The sequence below is a fragment of the Protopterus annectens genome, chromosome 17.part0, assembly GCF_019279795.1.
Source record: "Protopterus annectens isolate FY-2018-M chromosome 17.part0, PAN1.0, whole genome shotgun sequence".
NCBI classification, from domain to species: domain Eukaryota; kingdom Metazoa; phylum Chordata; order Ceratodontiformes; family Protopteridae; genus Protopterus; species Protopterus annectens.
In genome coordinates this window covers 127,633,889-127,645,088 of record NC_056751.1, presented here as the reverse complement: position 1 = coordinate 127,645,088, position 11,200 = coordinate 127,633,889, and the positions used below count along the sequence as shown (strand labels likewise).

General features: G+C 45.1%; 1 protein-coding gene across 1 annotated transcript in view; it reads left to right on the top strand.

Annotated features, from left to right (window-relative positions):
- Positions 1-11,200, top strand: part of YTHDC2 (YTH domain containing 2) — a 1,963,388-nt gene that overhangs the window by 1,873,744 nt on the left and 78,444 nt on the right. The gene's annotated exons all lie outside the window — the stretch shown is intronic.

The following is an 11,200-nucleotide window of genomic DNA, read 5'->3' as shown; positions in this document are numbered from 1 at the left end:
TATATATATATATATATATATATATATTAAGGAACTATCAAATACTCTTGTCAGGATCCATTTCTGCAGAGGTCCAGTCATCCGTGACTTCTCAGCTGCTTATCTTCAAGGGCAACTCATTCAGGCATTGCCGTCAGGAGACATGCCTGGGATAGATACACTTATGTGATTTTGCGGAGCCCTTCAAATCATTGTTTGCCAGTGGTCCTTTTTACAGCAGTTCTTTGTTTGGCCCCAAGGTGAAGGACACATTATCCTGGTGTGAGAAGGAAGGGAAAACCCCAATATGCCGTGGATGTACGTTTTTCAACCCCCTCAAAAATCCTTTTCAAGGAATCAACACGGTGATCAGATGATGTGGTTCAAGAAATCCCAGCTTTCTAGGACACACATGGAGTAAGTTCTCCCCAGGGCAGAGGAGGGAAAGCCATTGGCCGACGATGCCCCAGCTGCAGAAGTAGCCTGGAAAACCAGGAGTCTAGAGATGCTTTCTTTGACAGATTTTACCAGTGCTCCTGAAAGGAGGCCTGGTTTTCCACCTCTGGAGGGAATCGGGGGTTGATTATCCCTGCACCATAGAGCCTGGCTACACATAAAGTTATCTGGGTGCATAGGATTATTTCCAGAGGTTATATAATGCATTTTTCTCTTCCTCCTCCAGTCTCAAGAAATATCCCAGATGTTTCACACAGTCAGACGGAACAAGCAGCAATTCAAATACAAAAGCTGCTGCAAAAGAAAGTCATCCAAGATATCCCACCATACAAGATAAAATCTGCAACTTGTTCAAGGTTCCTTTTAGTGCCAGTAAAGCCTTCTCTACAGTGAACAAAGCAAAAACTGGTGATGTGAAGTTGTTCTATCTCGCCATTTTTTCTTGTAGATGGGTTCGGAGACAATCATCGGCTCCGAGTTGGCCTACTACAAAGCTCGAGGTCTTCAGACAGCTCAAGGCCAAGTCCCTTATCCCATGATGCAGCTAGAGTTACCCCAGATCTAGTTTGCCGCTGCAATAGATCGGAGGTTTCCAAGCACAACTCGGGCCAGTATAGCTTTTTTTCTTTAAAAAATATTTTATTCTAGTTATAGTTAGTGATAGTATTTCATAGCTTTCATAGTTATATCTTTGATAGGTATTTAGTATCTTATTCTCTCTTTTTTGGCCTTCATTTTTATAGGCCTTTAATAATCCTATCCCTTCTTGGTGTGCCTTTATATTATATAGCTTTGTAGTTTAAATAGGTTTGTCAAACTTTAGACAGTGTGTGAGTGCTTTGAATAGTTTACAGCCCATTTGTTTGTTTTATGGCTTATTACTATAGCTTAACTTCTAAATTTGTGTGTGTGTGTGTTTGAGTATTCTCTTAAACCTACAGTCTGTTGTTGTTTACTAGAATTTGATACTGTAGTTCTTATTATGGCTGATCAAGCAGGTAAGCATCCTAAGTCTGGCTTTAAAAAGTGTCAAGAATGTGGACAAAAGATGTCTGTGACAGATAATCAAGTTAATTGTGTGTATTGTCTTGGAGCCTTGCATTTGCAAGAAAGCTGCTCCATTTACCATTCTTTTTCCTATAGAGTCCTTCATGAGAGAAAAAGAAAACTTATAGAGAGAAGACTTCTGAAATCTTCATTCCAGGAAGCTTTGAGTGACCAGGATAAATCTAGCCAGTCTTCTAAGACTTTTTCTCATATGACAAAACCCAAAAAAAATCAAAGTCTGTTCCACAGCCGTCGGAGCTGAGCATTCTGTCTTTTCAGAGCTGGCCCCCAGTCCTGGAACCAGAACCCGAAGTGCTAAAGTCACCTATTCTTCTGTCATTGCCTCCATCCATCCATTCATCTCGGTCCTTGATTAGTCTGTCCAATTTGGATGTGTATCGTGTGGTGCAGAAGTTGCTAAAGGCACCAGCGTTCATTACATTTTAGTCAGCTCCAGTGCAGGTGGTTTCTGAGCCTAAAACTGTAATACCATCACCGTCTTTTCCTCCTCCGAGCCGTACCGGTCCTTCGGAGCCAGAGGAGTTAGACCTGATGATTGTTGAGCCTTCTGAGCCGATGCCTGTTCCAGTGCCATCGGTTCCATTTACTCAGACTTCCTCAGTGCCTGTCGAGGAGTCTAGGAGCCGACACTCTCCTGTCAGATCCGGGGAGGATAGTCGGACTGACTTGTCAGTTCCAACTTTGCCTCCCGGGGCCTCTGCTCGGATGAGTTCGGCTCGTACCTCTGGTTCGGAGCTCACTGTGCCAGTGCCGAGGGGATCGATGGTTTCTTTAGATCCAGTGGTCCCTTCTCATCAGTCCAGAGGTGCCTTTGAAGCCATGAGTAGAGTTATGTCCCCCAAGACATCTGCAACTTCAGGCCCGACTACTTCCTCCCCAAAAGCACCTGTGTCCACTTCAGCTTCACAGATCCTTTCTAAGCATAGAGACCCTGTTGGGTGGCCCTTTCTCTTCCGAAACCTCATCAGAAGTTCCCACTGATGAGGTTCCCTTGAAGAGAATCTGTAAGAGGAAGCAGCTAGACTTCCCTCAGAGTCTCTCACATCCTCTAACGACTTAGATGAATCAGAAGTGTCCCCGTGGTCCCCTTTATGAAATCTCATTTACTGAGATATTAGAAATCCTTAGGCAGAGGGGTGGCTGGAAGTCCACCAACCCTACTGAAGATGAATCTGCTCTCCTGAAGGCTTTCGGGTCTCAACCCTCAACCTCTTGATGGTCTCTGCCCTTCGATGAGCTCATGGAGTTGGTCTCACGAAGGGCGTGGGTGTCTCCGGATACCATAGTGTTCCTCCCTAGGAGACCTAATAAATTAATTTCTGCCCCCCAGGAAAAATCTTTCCTCACCAAGGGAGTGCCAGTTGATGCCATGGTGGTGGCGGCAGCCGCCAAAATGGAAATGTCAGAAACTTCTTCCTCTATCCATCTCCCTGACAGAGAGTTTAGGATCATGGATAGATGCGGGAAGCGCACATAATGTTCAGCGACTTTTGCAGTGCGTTCACTGAACTATCTCATGCATTTTACGAGACTACAAAGAGACCTCCTAAAAGAGCTTGGAGATGCTCTTCAGGGTACAGTAGCCGCAGGAGCTTCAGACAAAGTTGCCTTTCAGCTTGCTACCACCAGTTCCATAGTGAACTCATCCATGCATCTCATTTCGTATGCAGCTGATGGAATGAGTAGGGCAAGCGGGTACAGGAAATGCTCTCAGGAGACATTCCTGGATGCGCTTTTGTTCCTTCACGAAGCCCTTTAAGTTATCCTTTGACAACATTCCTTTTGATGGCTCATCCCTTTTCGGCCCCCAAAGTTAATGAAACTTTGACCAGGTGTGAACAGGAAGGAAAGAGTCTGTCTGCCATTGGAGTCCATTTTTCCACCCCTACCAGACCCTACCCCAAGGGTCAAAAGGGAGGAAAGATATGGTTCCAAAAAGTCCAAGGAGCCTTTTTGGACACGTGGTGAACCCCCCTTCTAGGGGCAGAGGAGGGGACAATAATGGAAGATGCCACCCTCGCGGCAGAGGGGGTCTACAAAACCAGGGCGACAGAGACCATTTCTTTGGGAAGCCCTACCAGCGCTCTTGAAAGGAGGCCAGACTGTCCTGCTGTGGAGGCAGTCAGGGGTCGCTTATCTTTGTATCCAGACGCCTGGCTCAAAATAACAAACGACAGCTAGGTACAAAGTATAGTTTCCAGAGGATATTTCATTCCTTTCTCCACTTCCCCTCCATTGACAACAAAAATCCCGGACGCTCCACACAGTTACAGGGAACAAGCAACAGTAGAGGTCCAAACATTGCTAAGAAAGAGCCATGCAGCCAGTCCCAGCAGACCAGACAGGATCCGGAGCTTACTTAAGATTCTTTTTAGTTCCAGAAAAGACGGGACTGGAGACTTATTTTGGACCTTAGTAGACTAAACAGATCTGTCAAGAAAGAGAAGTTCCAGATGGTCACGCTTCAGTCGATAGTTCCCTTTTTAGGGAAAGACAATTGGATGTGCTTGATAGATCTCCAAGATGCGTGCTACCATATAAAAATGGCCAGACCATCCAGGGATCATCTGCACTTCTGGCTGGTAGCCAGTCATTACCAGTTTTATGCCTGCCCTTTGGACTCACTACAGCTCCCATAGTGTTCACCAAATGCATGGCAGTGGTCACGGCTCACCTGAGGCGTTTAGGATTCCTGGTGTTTCCATACTTAGACGATTGGCTCCTCACTGCCACCACCAGCCATCAGCTAATACAAACCAGGAACACCACTCTTACTCTCTGCAATAATCTGGGCATTACAATAAATTCAGAAAAATCTGCGTTGTCACCATCGCAACATATCGTTTTTATCGGAGCAAAATTGGACAACCACCACCACCACTTTAAAACTTCCAGCAGAAAGAGTTTTACTACTTCGTCAGCAGGTCCACAACATTATATCCAAAGACAAGGCTTCCAGCATCAGAAGTGCTAAAGTTGTTAGGCATATTGGCAGCTGCAGTATTAGCGATACCGTTGGGTCATATGCACATGCGGATTCTACAATGGCTGTTATTCACTCAGTAGTCTTACCAAGAGCTCCCAATGTCTTATCTCATAATTATCACAAACACATGCAAAAAGGATCTTCAGTAGTGGCTGACCTCTGTTAATGTAACGATAAGTCATCCTTCCCTCACCAGCGGCCACAGTGACCACGGACCCTTCCCTGATAGGATGGGGGGGGTGATTTTCAGGGAAGAACAGCCCAAGGCACATGGACCGAACAAGAGACACACGTGCATATCAATGTCCTGGAGATGAGAGCGGTACTTTTGGCATTGCAGTACTTCCAGGACTCTCTCCCTCTGGGGGACTATTGCGATTCAGATGGACAACATGTCAGTGGTCTGGTACTTGAACAAACAAGGAGGAACCAGGTCCTATCCCCTTTGTTGTGAGGCCGTAAGAGGCTACATCCACCCAGTGCTTTCTGATAGCAACACACATCCCGGGAAAATCCAACGTGATAGCAGACAAACTAAGCAGGGCAATCTTTTTGCCTCATGAGTGGTCCCTCAAAAAAAGAGATAGCGGAGAGAATATTCCACAGGTGGGGCCAGCTTTGCTGTGACCTTTTTGCCAACCACATGAAAACAAAATGCAGAAGCTACTTTGCCCTGATTCCCCCTCCGGTAGAAACCCCAAGGGATGCACTCATACACGATTGGCCTCCGGGTCTCCTCTATACATTCCCACCAATTCCCTTGATACCCAAAGTATTGCAGGAAGCCAAAGCCCTGGGAAGGACCATCTTTCTAATAACCCCACATTGACCTTGTCAGATTTGGTTCCCCTTTCTTCGACTTCGTCTGTTGGAAGAGCCTTGGATTCTGGACCCAGTTACAGACCTTCTGATGCATTCGCCGGGGGTTCTTCATTTCTCTCTTCAGTCCCTGAAATTGACAGCTTGGTTGCTCCAATTCCCAACACAGCCAGGTTCCATAACCTCTCAAACGAAATGCTGTATATGTTGATATCTTCTCATAAGTCTTCTACTAGGAAGCTATACCTTAGCAAATGGAGAAGATTTTCTGTATGGGCTTCTCAAAATGACATTGATCCCTACCAATCTCCCATTTCCTCCATATTAGAGGTTTTTTTACTATGCTTTTCAATAAAGGAGCTGCAGCAACAACTGTTCGGGTGCAACTTGCTGCCATCTCTGATTTTCACCTTGGCCTTGAAGGATTGAACATAATGTCACGAGCTATCCAAAGCTTTTCTCAAAGGGACCTTTCATCTCAGACCACCTCTGAAATCCTCCTTATACCCCATGGAACCTAAATTTTATACATTCACGCATTATTCTCCCACCTTTCGAACCAGCTTCCTCATGTGATTTGAAGCATTTGTCATGGAAGACTATCTTTTTAGTAGTCATCACTTCTGTCTGTAGAGTATCAGAGCTACAGGCCTTGTCCATAAAGCCTCCTTATTTGATTTTCCATGTTGACAGTGTGTCCCTGCGAACAAATCCTTCATTTTACCCAAAGTTTGTACTGAAACTAACCTTAACCAGATCATAGATTTACCAGTGTTCTTCCCCAAACACACCAACAACTTAGAGTATATGCTGCATAAGCTTAATGTTCTTAGACAGCTCAGATTTTACGTGGATAGAACAAAAGAATTCAGAAAATCAGAACAGCTTTTTGTTTCCTTTTCAGATTCCAGAAAAGGTATGCCAGTGGCAAAAACAACACTATCTAGATGGTTATCTGATTGTATCACATTTACTTATTCAGCTGCTAATTTACCTTTACAACACAAAATTAAGTCTCATTCTGCCAGAGCAGTGTCCACACTCTTCTGCCTTTTCTGCAGGTCTTCCTATAGATATTTGTGCAACAGCCACTTGCTCAAAACCTCATACCTTTATCACTCATTACAAAGTTGACAGGGCCCCCTTTGGTTCTACTGTCCTGACAAACATACTCCTGTGAGCCACCCGAGATAGATGGTGCTTGGGACGCTACCCATCTTTAAGAATGAACGGCGAGATAGAACAACTTCACATAAAGAAGTTATGCACTTACCATAACATTCCGTGTGAGTTGTTCATCTCGCCTTCATTCTTACTTCCCATCCTCCTACTCCTTCCAGGGTTTTTCGAGGACTGAGATACAAGTTTTATCCTGGATGCTCAGTCTTTCTATAAATTTTCTCCTAAGGAGTGATAGAATGGCACATGGTATTATTATACGCAGCAAACAAGATCAGAGGTAACTCTAGGTGCATCATGGGATAGGGACTTGGCCTCGAGCTGTCTGAAGACCTCGAGCTTTGTAGTAGGCCGACTCGGAGCTGAGGATTGGCTCTGAACCCATTTATAAGAATGAAGGCGAGATGAACAACTCACATGGAACGTTATGGTGAGTACATAACTCTTTTTTCTTCCCCTTTGGCTTCATCTTCAGTGGACAAAGGGAAAACGAGAAGTCTTTTGACTCTGACCTCTCCATCAGTTGCAAAGCCAAAGAAATTGAAATCCTCATTTTTGAAAGTACCTTGAGAACTGGAGGCCTCTGCTTCTAAACAGTCTGTGTGGACAATTTCCCTAGCACCAACAGTTGTTTCAAGTCCTTCGACATCAAAGGCCCCGGTACAGGAAAAAAGTGCTGCTTCACCCACTGTAAAAAAAATAAATTTTTCCAAGAACAACTTACCCTTGATTGACCCTTTTACTAGAGAGCTTCTAGAAGTTTTTCTGCAGAAGCCTAAGTGTCCTTCAACTGCATCTATCCATTCCACCAGAAGTCTTTCTGAATTTGACGTGGAGAGGCTGGTGAACAAAATTTTGTGGGCTAGAGGACTTTCAGATACCCTTTCAGTTCTAACCCATTTGGGTTTTGGAGCCGAACTTTCTTTCACTCCTTTGACTACTCCTCCTGTAACTTTCTCTGAAGTCTTAATGTCTTCTTTTCCAGATCTCCGGGCACTGTGCCAGTTCCTGAGGTCTTTGCATCTTTGGAACCGGTAATTCCCCTGAGCTCTTTGGTGACATACTTTTTTTGAGCTGCCCCTATTCCTCGGGGCCTTGGCTTGAGTTAGTTTGGCTCTTGCTTCTGTTTCGAGAGTCAATTCTTCGGAGTGGGGAGTGACCCCACCGTCTCAAGGCAGTCTCTCTCGGTTCAGGACTCCCTTTCCTCTTCAGGGAGGCCAGCTTTTGAGGCGATGGAGGGGACCCTCTCATGGTGACAAAATCAGTGCCTTCCCCCTTGGAACAGGTACCCCACTCCAGCTCTATTGATGTTCTTCATGTTTCACTGTTGCAATAATCACATTTGAGTTATCCCTGCCAGGGTAGCTCTCAGTCAGACCGAATACGTAAGTCTTAGTATTTCTGCGTTGGTTGCTGTCGCTTCAGGACTGACTTCATTACATCAGTAGTATAAAGTAAAGCAGCCGACGCCATTACATCAGTCTTTCTTGCTGAGGAGCCTGAAGCAGAAGCAGGCCGACTCGGAGCTGAGGATTGGCTCTGAACCCATTTTTAAGAATGAAGGCGAGATGAACAACTCACATGGAACGTTATGGTGAGTACATAACTCTTTTTTTCTTCCCCTTTGGCTTCATCTTCAGTGGACAAAGGGAAAACGAGAAGTCTTTTGACTCTGACCTCTCCATCAGTTGCAAAGCCAAAGAAATTGAAATCCTCATTTTTGAAAGTACCGTGAGAACTGGAGGCCTCTGCTTCTAAACAGTCTGTGTGGACAATTTCACTAGCAACAGTAGTTGTTTCAAGTCCTTCGACATCGAAGGCCCCGGTACAGGAAAAAAGTGCTGCTTCACCCACTGTAAAAAAAAATAAATTTTTCCAAGAACTTACCCTTGATTGACCCTTTTAGTAGAGAGCTTCTAGAAGTTTTTCTGCAGAAGCCTAAGTGTCCTTCAACTGCATCTATCCATTCCACCAAACGTCTTTCTGAATTTGACATGGAGAGGCTGGTGAACAAAATTTTGTGGGCTAAAGGACTTTCAGATACCCTTTCAGTTCTAACCCATTCGGGTCTTGGAGCCGAACTTTCTTTCACTCCTTTGACTACTCCTCCTGTAACTTTCTCTGAGGTCTTACTGTCTTCTTTTCCGGATCTCCGGGCACTAACTGTGCCAGTTCCTGAGGTCTTTGCATCTTTGGAACCGGTAATTCCCCTGAGCTCTTTGGTGACATACTTTTTTTGAGCTGCCCCTATTCCTCGGGGCCTTGGCTTGAGTTAGTTTGGCTCTTGCTTCTGTTTCGAGAGTCAATTCTTCGGAGTGAGGAGTGACCCCACTGTCTCAAGGCAGTCTCTCTCGGTTCAGGACTCCCTTTCCTCTTCAGGGAGGCCAGCTTTTGAGGCGATGGAGGGGACCCTCTCATGGTGACAAAATCAGTGCCTTCCCCCTTGGAACAGGTACCCCACTCCAGCTCTATTGATGTTCTTCATGTTTCACTGTTGCAATCATCACATTTGAGTTATCCCTGCCAGGGTAGCCCTCAGTCAGACCGAATACCTAAGTCTTAGTATTTCTGCGTTGGTTGCTGTCGCTTCAGGACTGACTTCATTTCGTCAGTAGTATAAAGTAAAGCAGCCGAAGCCATTACATCAGTCTTTCTTGCTGAGGAGCCTGAAGCAGAAGTAGTTTGCACGAGTGCCTGTTGGCCGCTACCTGAGTTTCGTTTTCCGAACTTAAGCTGAAGTCTTCTAAAGCTAAATAAACCGTTGGCAATCCTTTTTTCTTGCTCAAACTGTCAGAAAAAGTTAACAGTTGTCTTGCCTGTGGAAAGCAAATACCACACTGAGACTTTCATTCCTATTGCACCACTTGCTTAGGCCTAGACCACGATGTCCCTCGCTGTCATTTTTGTGCTTTGTTCAACGTCAGAGCTATACGTAGTCAAGCCCGTATTGTAGCTAGATATTTTCGCTGTCAGTCCTCAAATTCCGATATGGCTTTGGTGAGCCATCTGACAGCAGATCGTCCGAAAAAAAACATAAGGATAAAGACAGACACAGACCACACAGGTCCAAACCTACCGATGCCACTTAAGTTAAGCTAGTCGTCAGTTCTCCTGTCCTTAGTGAGGTGCTTTCGCAGCCCCTGATGCCCACTTTTGTGGATTCGCAGACCGCTACCAAGACCCTTTCAGAGTCCGGTATGCCGCAGAACTCTTCATCGACTAAGGATCCTGCGGATGTCTCTACCTTGGATGGGTCTGGAGCCACTGAGCAGCGGAAGCCAAGCTACCCCTTCCAAAAGAAAAAGAGATTTGTCTCCAGTAGTTTTATTTGAACAGGAGTCCGATCATTCTGATGCATCTGAATATGAAGGCATGCGACTCCTCTCTGCTTAACAGGATTCTGATGCAGACAAATCCATTCTTTAGGCCTCTCCACCCAAGGGCTTTTCCTTTGGGGAAACCCTATATACTTTAAGGGAGTATTTCCAATGGAAATGTCAGGATTACCCTCAGTCTAAAAAGAGACTCTGAATTCTTAGATTTTCCACAGCACAGACCCTTGGCCATTCCTCCTGTCCTGGATGTTGTGGATGATGTTTTCATGGAATCCAGTTTGACTGTTGACAACCTCACCCTCCCTCCTGCTCCCAGGAAACCTGACCTGACTCGCACAAATATTTTCAAAAATTCTACTGCTGACCCTGAGGTTATTTCTCAAGGGCCTAAATGTTTAATGCAACTTCTGCTAAGAATCCCACCCCCTCAGATAGGCATTCCAGAGCATTAGACAGATGGGGTAAACAAGTATACACCTCTGCTACTCTTGCTATTAGAGCACTAAATTGTCAGTTCCATATGCTAAAATTTCAGCAACATACCATGGAACTCCTCAAACAAAAAATATATTTTCCTGCTTGTGCAGAAAATAGAGTTACAAGAGTTAATGCATTCTGCAAGTCAAGTAACTAAGCACACCTTACACTGGTTTTGACACCCTAGAAGCATCTTGCAGGGAAGCAGTCACTGGATGTTCTTAGTGTTTCACTGTTGCAGTCATTACATTTGGGTAATCTGCTGTCAGGTTGCCCTCAGTTGGCCTGAATAACAAAGTCTTGGGTCCTGCGTCGGTTGCTGTCTCCTCTTCCATGATGTCAGGTCATCAGAGCAGAAGCAGTTCGCAAGTGCCGGTTGGCCAACTCCTGAAATTTTCACATTCGAATTTCAGAACCGAAGTCTTCAACGAAAGCTAAGTACCCCATTGGGGAAACTTTTTCTTGCTCCTTACCGATGTCAGTAAAAGGTAATAATTGCATTATTTGTGGGAAGCAAATACCTCATAAGGATTTTCATTTGTACTGTATTCCTTACCCAAGCCCAGATCATAATGTGCCTTGCTGTCGGTTTTGTGCTAGATTTAACCAACGCACTATTAAGCATCGGTATATTTTTGCTTCAGAATGTTTTGGATCCAGATTTTATTGCCCTGAAATGTCATCTGTTAGCAATCCAACTACCGGAGTTCACAAAAAATGCAAAGAAAAAGAGACAGACACTCGAGGTCCAAAACCGACGAAGCTTATCCTAAGCTAGTCGCCGGTTCGCCGCTACTCAGTGAGGTGCTTTCGCAGCCCCTGCTACTTGAGTCGCAGACCTCTATCGAGACCCATGCGGAGTACTGTATGCCACGAGATTCTCAGAGTATAGAACCCTTGG